Source organism: Gossypium arboreum, chromosome 8 (assembly GCF_025698485.1).
Source record: "Gossypium arboreum isolate Shixiya-1 chromosome 8, ASM2569848v2, whole genome shotgun sequence".
In the NCBI taxonomy this organism is placed as follows: Eukaryota; Viridiplantae; Streptophyta; class Magnoliopsida; order Malvales; family Malvaceae; genus Gossypium; species Gossypium arboreum.
Window position 1 is genome coordinate 24,900,350 of NC_069077.1, and position 13,613 is coordinate 24,913,962.

Here is a 13,613-nt window from a genome sequence, read left to right on the forward strand (position 1 = left end):
GAACTCGTATAATGTGGGGTGGAAAGATCACCCGAATCTTAGTTATGGGACGAATCCGCGGTTCAATCAACCGTTTCAACAGAGGCCACCGCAGAATCAACAGATGCCACCCCCGAAGTCATCCTTGGAAGCCATAGTGGAAAGGTTAGCCAACAGTACTGAGAAATTCCAACAAAAAATTGACATTCATTTGTAGGAGTTGGACAAGCAAGTGAGCAAACTTGCGCTCACAGTTAGCCGTTTGGAGTCCCAGGGTAAGCTGCAATCCCAAACTGAGCCAAATCCACGACACAATGCAAGCGCTATGACGCTAAGGAGTGGGAAGGTTTTGGAGCCCGTACTTGACACAAGTCGCGGCCACGACACTAGTCGTGCCCACGACGCAAGTCAAAATAAGGAGAAACTTGACACAGAGGCTCCAGTAGAGTCAGCACCACAAAGTCATTTACAGTACCACCTCCGTTTCCTGGACGGCTTGTCCAATGTAAGAAGGAGTGAGACAAGAAGGAGATTCTCGACACTTTTCGAAAGGTAGAAATCAACATACCTCTCATCGACGCGATCAAGCAGATCCCACGATACGCCAAATTCTTGAAAGAATTATGCACAAGTAAAAGGAAACTTTTGGGAAATGAAAAGGTAAGCATCGAAGAGAATGTCTCCGCCATTCTGCAACAGAAAATACCACCAAAGTATAAGGACCAAGGTATATTTTTCATATCCTGTAAAATAAGTAGTGTTGGTATTAAAAAACCAATGTGTGACTTAGGCGCATCAATTAATGTTATGCCTTTGTCAATTTATAAACTACTTAATGCGGGTCCTTTAAAGGAAACAGGTGTGATAATCCAGCTTACAGATAGATCTGTGGTACATCTGGAGGGAGTGTTAAAGGACGTTCTTGTCAAGGTAAGCGAACTAATATTTCCTGTAGACTTCTATATTATCGACATGGAGGATGACAATTCGGCAAATTCATCTGACATACTCCTCGAGAGACCATTTTTTAGCACCGCTCAAACAAAGATTGATGTACGAAGTGGAATACTCACTATGGAGTTCGATGGAGAGATGGTGAAATTTAATGTCTATGAGGCCATGAACTGTCCCGGCGTGATTTCTAACATTTCTAACATTGATATAATTGATCCCTTTACTGAATTATGCTTAGAATATCATGATGAGGATGAATTACGAACCGTTCTATGCAGGAGTCTGGACTTAGACGTCATTAAGGAACTGGAAGAATGGATAAACTTTGAAGATTCGGTTCACGAAACGGTAGCTCATATGGAGGCACAACAACAATGGAGAAACCCAGGTAAATTTATTGAATTAAATCCTTCACAGAGTAAGCTCGTACCATCTGTTTTGCAGGCTTCGGAGTTAGAACTCAAACCACCCCCAAGTCACTTGAAGTATGCTTTTCTCGGTGAAGGAAATACACTGCCAGTGATAATCTCGAGTAAACTCTCGAAGATAGAAGAAGAAAACTTGGTACGAGTCCTTAGGGATTATAAAAAGGTAATTAGGTGGACAATAGCCGACATCAAGGGATTGAGTCCATCGACTTGCATGCACAAAATTCAGGTTGTCGATAATGATGTTCCTAAAAGAGAGGCTCAAAGGTGTCTCAATCCGCCTATGATGGAAGTGGTGAGAAAAAAGGTCAAAAAGCTACTTGACGGTGGGATGATCTATCCCATTTCTGATAGCAATTGGGTTAGCCCAGTCCACGTAGTCCTAAAAAAGACTGGAGTGACCGTAATTGAGAATTCGACAGGTGAGATGGTTCCCACTCGGGTCCAAATAGGGTGGAGAGTCTGCATCGATTACAGAAAGTTGAATTCTTTAACTCGGAAAGATCACTTTCCACTTCCTTTTATTGACCAGATGTTAGAACGATTAGCTGGAAAGTCTCACTATTGTTGTCTTGATGGTTACTCAGGTTTTTTTCAGATTCTAGTGGCACCGGAGGATCAGGAGAAGACGACATTTACGTACCTATTTGGCACATTCGCTTGCAGACGGATGCCGTTCGGATTCTGTAACGCACCAGCTACTTTTCAGAGGTGCATGGTAAGCATATTTTCAGACTATGTTGAGAAAATAATCGAGGTGTTTATGGACGACTTCACTGTATATGGTGAGTCCTTCGAGGTATGCTTGACTAATATTGCAAAAATTCTGAAAAGATGCTTAGAATTTAATCTTGTTCTAAATTATAAGAAATGCCATTTTATGGTAGACAAGGGATTAGTTCTAGGTCAGATTATTTCTACTGAGGGAATTTCTGTCGATAAAGTAAAAATCGACATCATTAACTCACTACCATACCCCACAACTGTGAGGGAGATTCGATCTTTCCTTGGTCATGCAGGTTTCTACAGACGGTTCATTAGGGATTTTTCGAAGATTGCGCAACCTCTCTGTCACCTATTACAGAAAGACAAAGAGTTCGAGTTTGACCAATCGTGCAGAGAAGCATTTGACACGCTCAAACATAAGCTCGTTTCGACACCAATTGTTCAACCACCAAATTGGAGTTATCTTTTGAGATAATGTGTGATGCTAGTGACCATAGCGTGGGAGCAGTCCTTAGACAAAGGATCGAGAAGGAACCACACGTCATCTCCTATGCCTCTAAAACTTTAGACGCTGCCCAAATCAATTATTCAACCACTGAAAAAGCGTTTCTAGCTATAGTCTTTGCCTTAGAAAAATTTCGTTCATATTTGTTAGGAACTAAGATTGTGGTTTTTTCTGATCATGCAGCCCTTAAATATCTGATCGAAAAGAAGGAAGTAAAACTGAGACTTATAAGGTGGGTACTACTTCTGCAAGAATTCGATCTCGAAATAAAAGATAAAAAGGGACGTGAAAATTTGGTGGCTGACCATCGGAGTCGAATTCCTCCATCAAAGGACGTAACACCACTTAAAGATGATTTTCTAGACGAAAATTTGCTTGCTGCTCAGACGATTTTTCCTTGGTATGCAGACATGGTGAATTATCTTGCTACAGGTATGGTCTCTCCTAACCTTTCACGATCTGAAAAAGACAAGATAAAACGTGAGTCTCGATACTATATTTGGGATGACCCCTATCTTTGGAAGTACTGTTCTGACCAGGTAATTCGTCAATGCATTCCTGAAACTGAGGTAAAATTAATTCTATCCTTTTGTCATTCTTATGCATGTGGTGGACATTTTGGCCCTAAACGAACTACGCATAAAGTCCTCGAATGTGGAATATATTGGTCAAATATTTTTCGTGACGCATATCTATTTTGTAAGACTTGCGAAAATGTCAAAAGGTAGGGAATTTGAGCCGAAAAAATGAAATGCTTGTAAACCCTGTACATGTCTATGAAATTTTCGATATATGGGGCATTGATTTTATGGGCCCTTTTGTCTCATTGTTCGGTAATGTTTGTATTATACTTGCTATTGACTATGTCTCAAAATGGGTAGATGCAAAAGCTACTCGTCGTGCTGATGCCAAAACAGTAATCGATTTTTTGAAAAGTTGTATTTTTTCCAGGTTTGGCACTCCGCGAGCTTTGATCAGCGATTGAGGGACGCATTTTTGCAATAAAGTAATTGATACGCTCTTGAAAAAGTACGGAGTAGTGCATTGAGTCGCTACAGCTTATCACCCACAATCGAATGGTCAGGCGGAGGTGTCGAATCGGGAAATCAAGTTAATTTTGGAGAAGACCGTTAAACTAGATAGGAAAGACTGGAGTTTACGACTTAACGATGCATTGTGGGCATACCGAACAGCTTATAAACGACCTATAGGTATGTCTCCTTATCGACTAATTTTCGGTAAACCATGCCATCTCCCTGTTGAGCTAGAACATAAGGCGTTCTGGGAGGTCAAACTATGCAACATGGAATTGGAAGCTGCAGGTAAGCATCGTAAATTAAATATCCAGGAACTTGAGGAAATTCGACGAGAAGCGTATAAGAGTGCCCAAATTTACAAAGATAAGGTCAAAGCGTACCATGACCAAAAGATAAACCGCAAACAATTTATGGTAGGCCAGAAAGTATTACTTTATGACCCTACATTGAGAATTTTTGCAGGTAAGCTTCGGACTAAGTGGTTAGGGCCTTTTATTGTTACTCACGTATTTTCACACGGTGCAGTCGAGGTCAAAAGTGAGGAATCCGAAAAAATTTTCAAAGTCAACGAGTAGCGCTTAAAGCATTTTTATGAAAAATTTCAAGTTCACTTGGTTGAGGAATTAGTCCTCGAAGAGCCGGCTAAATAAATTTCCAGGTCGTCGAGCTAACGACGTTAAAAAAATGTTTTTTGGGAGGCAACCCAAATTTATTTTCATTAATTCTCTTTTATTTAATTTTTAGTTTAAGTAAATTAGGATGTAAATAAATAAATTAATTCTTATTTAACTTAGTCAATTTGATGTTTTCAGGAACACTATGGGGGTTATTAATTTTCAAAAAGATGAGTAATGAAGGTGGCGTGGGCACGACTTGCTAATTTGGTGATAGTGAAAAAAGAAAACCAACATTCACTAAAATTCCTACCCAAACCCATTTACCCACATACCAAAATACCCAAAAACCAAGCCCAATTACCCATTTCCTTTAAACCCAATTACCAAATCACCTACCAACACCCACATCCATCAATCTAACCCAATTAAATCATCAACCCAAACCAATCAAACTACCTATACCCAATACCCACATAAACCCAATACCTAAGATTGGCCCAATAACCAACACCTAACCCAATTACCTCACCCAACCTAAAATAACCCAAATAAAAAAATAAACAAAAATAAAATTTTAAACACCCAAAACCCATTATTCCTTCATCTTCATCTTTTTCAAACTCCAAAAAGAAACCCTAACCCAAGCAAGCCACGTCGCCACCGCTGTCACACCCCCATCGCCGACCACCGCCATCAACTTTATATGGTTAAAACACAATGTCGTGGCAACATAATTCCCACCGAAGGACGATTACAAAGGTTTTTAAATTTTTTAACCCCAGAGCATCGCATACGTTATGACGAAATTCGACAACGTCCAAGCCCGGTCTGTAAGCAAATCGATTCCACCACTCTTGATTTGTTAGATATTCATGATACTGTAGTTAATTATTTTGATGCTATTGGTTGGAGCTCATTTGCAAATATTTCTTGTCATGCATATTATGAGTTTATCTATGAGTTTTACACCACATTTAGCTTCAATGTTAATGCATTACAGACAGTTGAAACACAAAGCATTGTCTGCTTTCGTTTACTTGAAAAGGACTTTCGAATGTCAATATCTGATTTTAATGTTGCCATGGGTTTTGTTGACCTTGATAATATTCAATTCGATTCCTATTATACTGCTCTATTAGACATTCCGAGCGACTTTAATGCTCAAGATGTCTATCTTGTTTTAACCAATTCTAATCAACTTTATAATCCGAAAACCACAAAAGACTTATTGGTGCATGAACCTGCTTTAAAATATATTCACCGATTTTTGGCATTTAGTTTTTCGGGACGAAACGATTCATCCGCTGTTTTAACGAGAACTGAATTATTTTTCTTGTGGTGTATGCATTCCGGTTATAAAGTTAATTTAGGATATTGGTTTGCAAAGAATTTTCATGCTATTTTGCGTTGTAATCGTCCTCTAATACTTGGGTCGTATATCACGAACTTAAACTCTACACTTTTTTCTGAAATTGATTTCTCGTCCTTGACATGTGCATATCATATGGGTTTGCTTGCCGGCACCCCTACTGCATGTTATTTTGTTCCTCCAGGTACACGGACTGCTCATGGGAATATGGTTTTTCGCCAACGCCTACATTTCGCTACTCGAAAACAAGAGGAACAACCTCCAATCGTAAAGGACCGTTTAAGCCGAATCGAAGCTCGTCTTGGAACAATGGAAACCCAAGTCTCCACAATCCTCGACATCCTACAGAATCGTTACTCCCAACACCAACAACGTCCTTAACATATATGGGGAGTATCCTTTACTTTTTATTTTTTATTTAATTTGGGCTGCTAAATTTTCTTTCATATAATATATGCTTGAGGAAAAGCATTGATTAAGTAGGGGGGATGAATGGTAAATATGCATGATTTTTGCTGCATGTCTCTCTTTTGCATATGTTCAATCTTATGTTAAATTCATTCGATAGTTTATTTAAACATTGAGCCTTTAATCTCATATTTAGTTAATTTGGAAAAATTGGGAAAATTTTGAATCATAATGTTCAAGTATATAGATTAATCGATATTTGTGTCTTAAAGTTGCTATATGTAGCTAGATTTTTCGTATAAATTGATTGTTTGGAAAATATATTTGCTTGTGCATGAATAAATAAGTAAATTAATAAAAGTTCAAGTTATGAGTGAAGTTTCGAAAATGTGACCGGATTGAGTAACCGGGGTAAGGTGCTTGGGTTGTCATCTTATCTCGCGTAAAAAGGTTCGAGTGACGAGTCGATAACTTATAAACATTCCGCTAACTGAGCTTTCAAAAAAAAAAAAAGAGGGAGAAATAATATATAATAAATAAATAAAATTTTAAGACTATTTGAACTGAGTAACCGGGCTAGGGTGCTTGGGTTGTCATCCTAGTTCGCGTAAAAAGTTTGACCACGTCAATAATTTTATTTTTCTAATGCGTAATTAATTAAAAATGGCTTGCAAGTTATTGGATTCAAACTCAATTTAATGAAATTGTTTAGTTCGCATATTTCAATTTTACGTCATTTGTTGATCAAACTTTATATCTTGAGCATTTATTTATTTTTTGCCTAAGTTGTTTACATTGATTATGTATGCGAAAAAGAGGCTCGATTTTTAATAAATTGTAGAACAAATTTAATGTTTGAAAGAACAAACATGCTTAAGGGCAAGCATGAGCTAAGTAGGGGGGATTTGATAAACATGTTAATTTGCATATTTCTTGTGTTTAATTTGACTTATTTCTGAATTAATCCCTGCTTAATTGGTGTTTTTATGATTTAATCTTGTCAGGGATGCAATAGGTCAAAAACGAGCAAAAAGGGGCCAAATTAAAAAATAAATCATTGAGTTGGGGCCAAATCATAAAGATGGGGAGGCCAAGGACTTAACATCAAAGTTTGACTTTGTAAAAATATAAAAATAGAAGATATTATTTTATTTTATTTAGTTTTATTATTTATTTTTATTTTTATTTTATTATTTTAGGATTAAGCTATTTTTAGTAAACCCTATCTATATAAATAGGGGCTTTTAGTTCTTAGAAAATACTCTCATTTTCCCTTTTCAAATTAGAGTTTAGCATTCTGTCAATTTTCATTTGGTTTTGTTTCTTTTGTCAAATTGGGTTAATTACCTTCCAATTGCTTTTCTTTTCCAATTTCCATCACCTTTCACATAAATCCATCATCATCACTCTCAAGCATGAATAAATTCATGCTCCACTAAATTCCATCTTAGCTTTAGGCCGGTGTTCTTTTTGGTCGAGATTCGTACTCGCTCCTAAAATCCTTCCAATCGGTATTCACCTTTTTCCTAAGTATCGGGATAGACCAATCATCCCTTAAAGTTGAATTCGATTTCAAGTCAAAGTGCACGTTGGGTTGGAGTCGTGTTTGCTTACAGTTGGAAATTTGAGTCGGTAGTGCTGTATTAGGATTTCTGAGAACAAATCGAGGAAGAGGTGATCGGGTTTAAACGACCCACGCAGTTGAGGTCGTTGATTCGAGTTGGGTTCTTCAGAATGCAAGGCTATCGGAATCTTGAATCGCTAACACGTGTATCTTAGTTAGATAATCGGTAAGGGTTAGTTTGCAGGTCGTACTGGAATCAGCTACTAGAGGAAGAATTGGTGGTTAGGATGTTCTTAACTACTATAACCAGCTTATTGATCGGAGGAGAAGATTAATTTTTGAGGATCGATTCTCAACACGGAATTGACCGAGTCTAAGGCTAAGGCTCATTACATTTGACTGCAAATCCCAATTTAATTTCTGATTTATTTAATTATTTATCTTAGCAGTTTTAATTGTTTAATTTCTAATCAATTTTACAATCCCCTACTTTATTTATTTATTTGCTTCTTTTTCAGCTGGTACGTTTTGAGTCGTGGGCACGACTCTAGCCACGACCCTTAACACGACATCCTATTCATAAGTCAGACTCAAAAGTTGATTATCGCATCCAATCCCTATGGACTCAACCCTACTACCGCTCTACTATTAATTAGAGCTATTTTGTAGGAATTATTTTTGGTGGATTCAACGCCTATCAGTCGTTCTAAAGAAAAAAGGGGATGCAACTGAAGGAAGCTCTTCATGTCACAGCAGACGCGTGAATTGAAGACGCGTGAATTGAAGTCTGGTAGTAGAGAAATTGAGGAACTGGTAAGCTTCCTCATCATTTTGCATGTTTGAATTGAAGAATGAGGTAAGGTAAGAACTCTTAAGAGTTTTTGCATAATCATGGATTCTGGGTTTTAAGGGTTGAACACCTTTATTTTTAACCAATAAATGGTTGTCACATTTGGTTGCTTAAACAAATGAGGCTCTAATGTTTGAACAACTAAGTTAACAAGGATAAGGAAACGATGTGAGTTTTTGTACCTTGCCAGTTGTTTACTGAATGTTGATAATGAATAGTTGTTGATGGGTTATCTAGCGTGGTGAATGTATAACGATAAATGTTATGATATACTTACTTATTGTATGCAGGGTGTGGAAGGGAAATTATTGATGCGATAGATGAACTTAGGAATTGGGAACGAGAATTTTTGTTAGATAGCGTCATACGGTATTACTGTGTGCAAACTATGATATAAGAAGCTTTGGGCTTTGCAAAGGGGACATTGCAGTGTTTGAGCATCAATGTTAAAAAAGACAAAATGGATGAATGAGCAAAGAAATCGAGAAATTAGAATTTCGTTAAGATTTCACCATCTGGGATTGCTGGGAGGAAACCACGATGTACGAAGTTTTGGGCCTTGCCCCGAGGGGACACTTCGGTATTCACGCATCAAGACAAAATGTAAAACAGGTTCTTCTAGATGACATTGTGATGAAGGTTATTAGGTTCCATAGAGCAACACTGCAATGACGGTCAGTAGGTTTTATGGGGCGATACCTCAACAGAGGTCTAATGTGTAAAACCATAGTTAGGCTATGACAACCGATGTAGTCTGCTGGGATAGTAAACATAGGGTAATCCGTCAGAACAGTAAACACGGACTAGTCCGCTGGGACAGTAAACACGAGGTAGTCTTCTAGGACAATAAACACAGGGTAGTTTGCTGAGACGGTAAACTCGGGAAGACCGCCTAGACGTCAAACATGGGGCCACAATTGGAAAATCTATTACCGGAAGGAATTCCAAGGGATTTAAGTAGAGTTAGCGTTATGATTGGGGTGATAAGTCACCAAAATGAATGAGCTTGATAGGTTTGAAAAACATAGACCACCGGGATAGTTAGAGAATTCACCAAAGACATAGATGAATGGGGCTTGGGAAATGTCTCGATCCCCAGTTAGGGTGGAAAGAAAAAGAGGCTTAAACAATGAGGTATACGTAGTACACAAAAATACTGTTGAAAAAATCCCGGTTTGAAAACGGTTTTCTTGCACAGCAAAAAATTAAAATTTTGAAAATTGACCCGGTTTGTGATATTTATAGTAAAAACTTTAACCGAATTTGTACTTGTGTTTTCGACTTAGTGGACATTGGTTGTTCTCGACTTTCAACCAAATGATCTTCTTTACTATTCTCGTACAACGAACTACTTCGAGTGTGGGCTCGAACTAATTGAATCGAAACATAGAACTAGAAAAAGTTTTCTCTCCTTTTTGGGTGAAAATGAAAATTTTCTATTCTCAATAGAAACCAGTAGAATTGTTATTTTGGAAAAATGTATGTAATAGTTGAAAATAAATTCTCTCTATTTTTTGGTAGAATAACAATCTTTCAAAGTTGTGTTAATAGCTCTATCGATGCCATCTATTTATAAAAAGAAAAGGTAGAACCCTTGCTGAATTGTAATGATTTATTTCAAATAGAAAAACAACATCTTACTTAGAATAGAACTAAGGTGGAAGGCACATCCTAATATTCCTACTAGGGTTGTCGCCACCTTTATATCCATGAGGGCTTTTTGGGCTTGTAATGCTCCAAACCCAATCCGATGAACCAAATCAGAATCTAGGGTGTTACTGTTCAAGTACATATGTAGCTCACTCAATTCCACAAATTTTACATTTGATTACTACTGTTTAATTATTAATTCCTTTAAGAAATACATAAGTATGAAAAATACTAGAATTCAATTGGTATACCTAGAGAGTTTATTTACAACTTTGATTGAATTAATGTCATGGTCTATCATAACCATTTTGTGTAAAAAACTTCTATAAGACAACTTAGACTCGAACAGGCCAATAACCTTGCTTTGCATGCATAATAGCCCAATACGCCACTTCTTTAGCGTAGCATAGGAGTCGTCCCTCCAGGCGAAGACCCTTAAAACCCACCTAAAACATAACATACAAAGATAAGTTCAACGGAACCTAATGAGGCAAATACTATTTACCTAAATCATATTTGCATGCCATATTTAATGTTTCAAAACCATCTTGCTACTCTTGTTCTTCCTCGAGTCTCTAACAAAAATTACCTCTATTTCCATTTCTTTATTCACGATCATTACCATACCTTACCTTGAGACCATTTCCTTCTCTTCAGTGCCCTTGAGACCTTACCTACATTCTCCGTTTACCAAACAATAACTTCCTCAAACTTCAGAAAGAGACTCATACACGGGTGTTTGATGTTTCCTTTCGAGCGTATCATGTTTATTTTCATTTTCAAAATACATTCTCATTTACCAAGCTATATCTCTTAAAATTTTCATCTATGTACGAATCTTAATCATATCGAGTACCTTACCGTAGTACACACAGATACATTTCGTACTTACTAATCTCACTGTTTGCATTAGGAATAATAAGAAATACACCTATCACTCAGTATAGAGTCCGCCACAATGAGCGTTCTTCATGGTTTGTTATTAGGAGTCTTCCTAGAATATGCAATAGGAGTAGCCCATCCTGTGTGCATCGTGAGAACTTTCCCAATAGGATCCACCATAGAGGATATTCCTTCGTAACCTACCGCAAAAGCATATTATTTATTCTTTACCGCGAAGGCTTTAAGTCTAGAATCTATCTTTCATATTGTTCCTTCCTTATTTGACAAGAATTCCATCTCTTCAGGATATGTTAAAGAAGTCATTTCTTTCTTTCAAGGTCCGCCAAAAAGGCATTTTCTTTAGAAGGTTTCCATAAGAGTCATTCTTTAAAGTGTGCCACAAAGGCGTTCTTTACAAGATTTGCTATAAAGGCTTCCATCTCTTAAATCGCCACAAAGGCTTCCATTTCTCTAGTGTGTTTACAACAGTGATTCGTCTAGGCTCATATTTGGTAAGGTTTGCCCCTCATCATTTCGGGTCACACAAAGAACCCCATTAGGTAATAAACTTTTTTTGGTTCTTCCCATATGATGCTAGAGCTAACAAGCTATGGTCTTACACGATATAGTCTTTCCATATGATGCCATAGCCCAGCTATGGTCTTACACAAAATGGTGCTATGAGCACTGGCTTTCCTTTCAAAGATCGTGATTAAAGTCTCGACGGACCCTTTCTAGACTTCACCACAGTGAATAGACACTGACTCACAAATAGACCTTTCATGCATTTGCCTAAACTTAACATACATCTTAGACATTCTCTTATAGTTATACTTTCAACTCCAAATTTCCCATTATATACCGTATACTTGTCAAGTTCATACCAACTATACATGTAAGTCTTTTCTAACATTCATATATCAACATATTCATCATACTGTCCCTTTTAGTTTCAGATTACAATTTATACGATCTTTCACAGAAGTATCTAGAATATACAATATACAACATACAAAAGTCGGCTTTGATGCTAAATGGACGTTATATTAAATTAATTGGATTGAAATGGTTAAATAAATTGTTTTGGCATGTGATAGGAATGTGTTAGTGTAGATGAAATGGTAAATGATGTTGGTTTGATGAATTTGTTTGGGAGTTATGAAATAGGTACCAAATGGCCTATATTTTACCAAAAACCGAGTCCACGTCCTGACAAGCAATCTTCTTCGTCGCAACATCGGTTGACAGTAACTGACGTCTCGACATCGAGTGGTCTAACGTTGTGACGTGAAAAATCGTTTGGCGACATCATGAAGCGGAGGAAATGATGTCATGATGTCAGTCCTGAAAATTTAAAACTTTACAATTTGGTCCCATTTCATGTTCGAGTCAATAAAAGAGCTTTCATAAGCTCGATTTAGGCTCAAATTTAATTGTGTATTGTAATGTGAATGTATCTATGATATGATTGAATGTTTAAATGATTTATTTGTGGTATATTTGACAGTAGTTGCTCCGACAATGGATGTGGAATCCTGTAGCTCACACCCAGTGATCGGGTCGCGTGAAGGGTGTTACAAATGGCGAGTCAACATTTTTATTTTAAATAAACCTAAGTACCATGTGACACATTTTGATTGGCGCCACGTGGCAACCAGTTTTTAGCACTGTTACAAAAAAGGGTTGAACCGGGTTATAGAATGATAATACAAGTATCAATTTGGACAAAAAAAAAGTATAGGTACCAAAGTGGGAAAACAAGCATTGTTCAGAAGCTTAAATTTAGAATTAAGCCTAAATAATCCCTACATTTAAAAATATTATTTTTCTATTTTTATAATTTTAATCGATATATTAATTAAAATTTAAAGCATGGTTTATGGTTGTGAATTTGATTCTTATATTGTATATAAGTTGGGAATTTAGTCCGTATACTCTAATTTGGTCATTCTTAGTCTATTTACTTTCTAAATTTAAAATTTAAGTCGTTACCTAAACGATAACTGTTAAATTTTGCTATTTTTAAAATTTATGAAGTAAACATATTATTCCATGTCTAATGTATGTCAATTTGTTATTTCTACATAATAAGACAAAAAAAGTTATGTTAGTTTAGTTAAGGCACAATGACTTATTTGGTCCTTTAATTTTACACAAAAAGTCATTTTAGCCTTCTATTTTATTTTTCGCCTCTTTATCCATTGAACTTGTATTGTTTGTTATGTTAGTCATGTTACTTCAAAATGAATTGAAAAATTAACGTTTGTTAACTTTGTTGATGTGACATCTAGGTATATACCACATTAACAATTAATTAATTTTAAAAAATTTAAAATTTAAAAATAAAAAATATATCAAATAATTTTTTTTGTTAATGTATACCACTTCAAAATAATTTTTGTAAAGGTGGAATATCAAATAAGTCATTATGCCTTTAGTTAATGTATTTAATGACTATCATTTGAGTCATTATCATAATTTCAAAATTAAAAAGTATAGAGACTAAAAATAATCAAATCGGAGAATAAACATTAAATCTACAACTTACGACAGTACTATATCGATACCAAAATTTAACCTAACAAATTTTACTGTTACTATTTGGGTAAGCGTTAAAATTTAAAAATTTAAAAAAAGATTGATG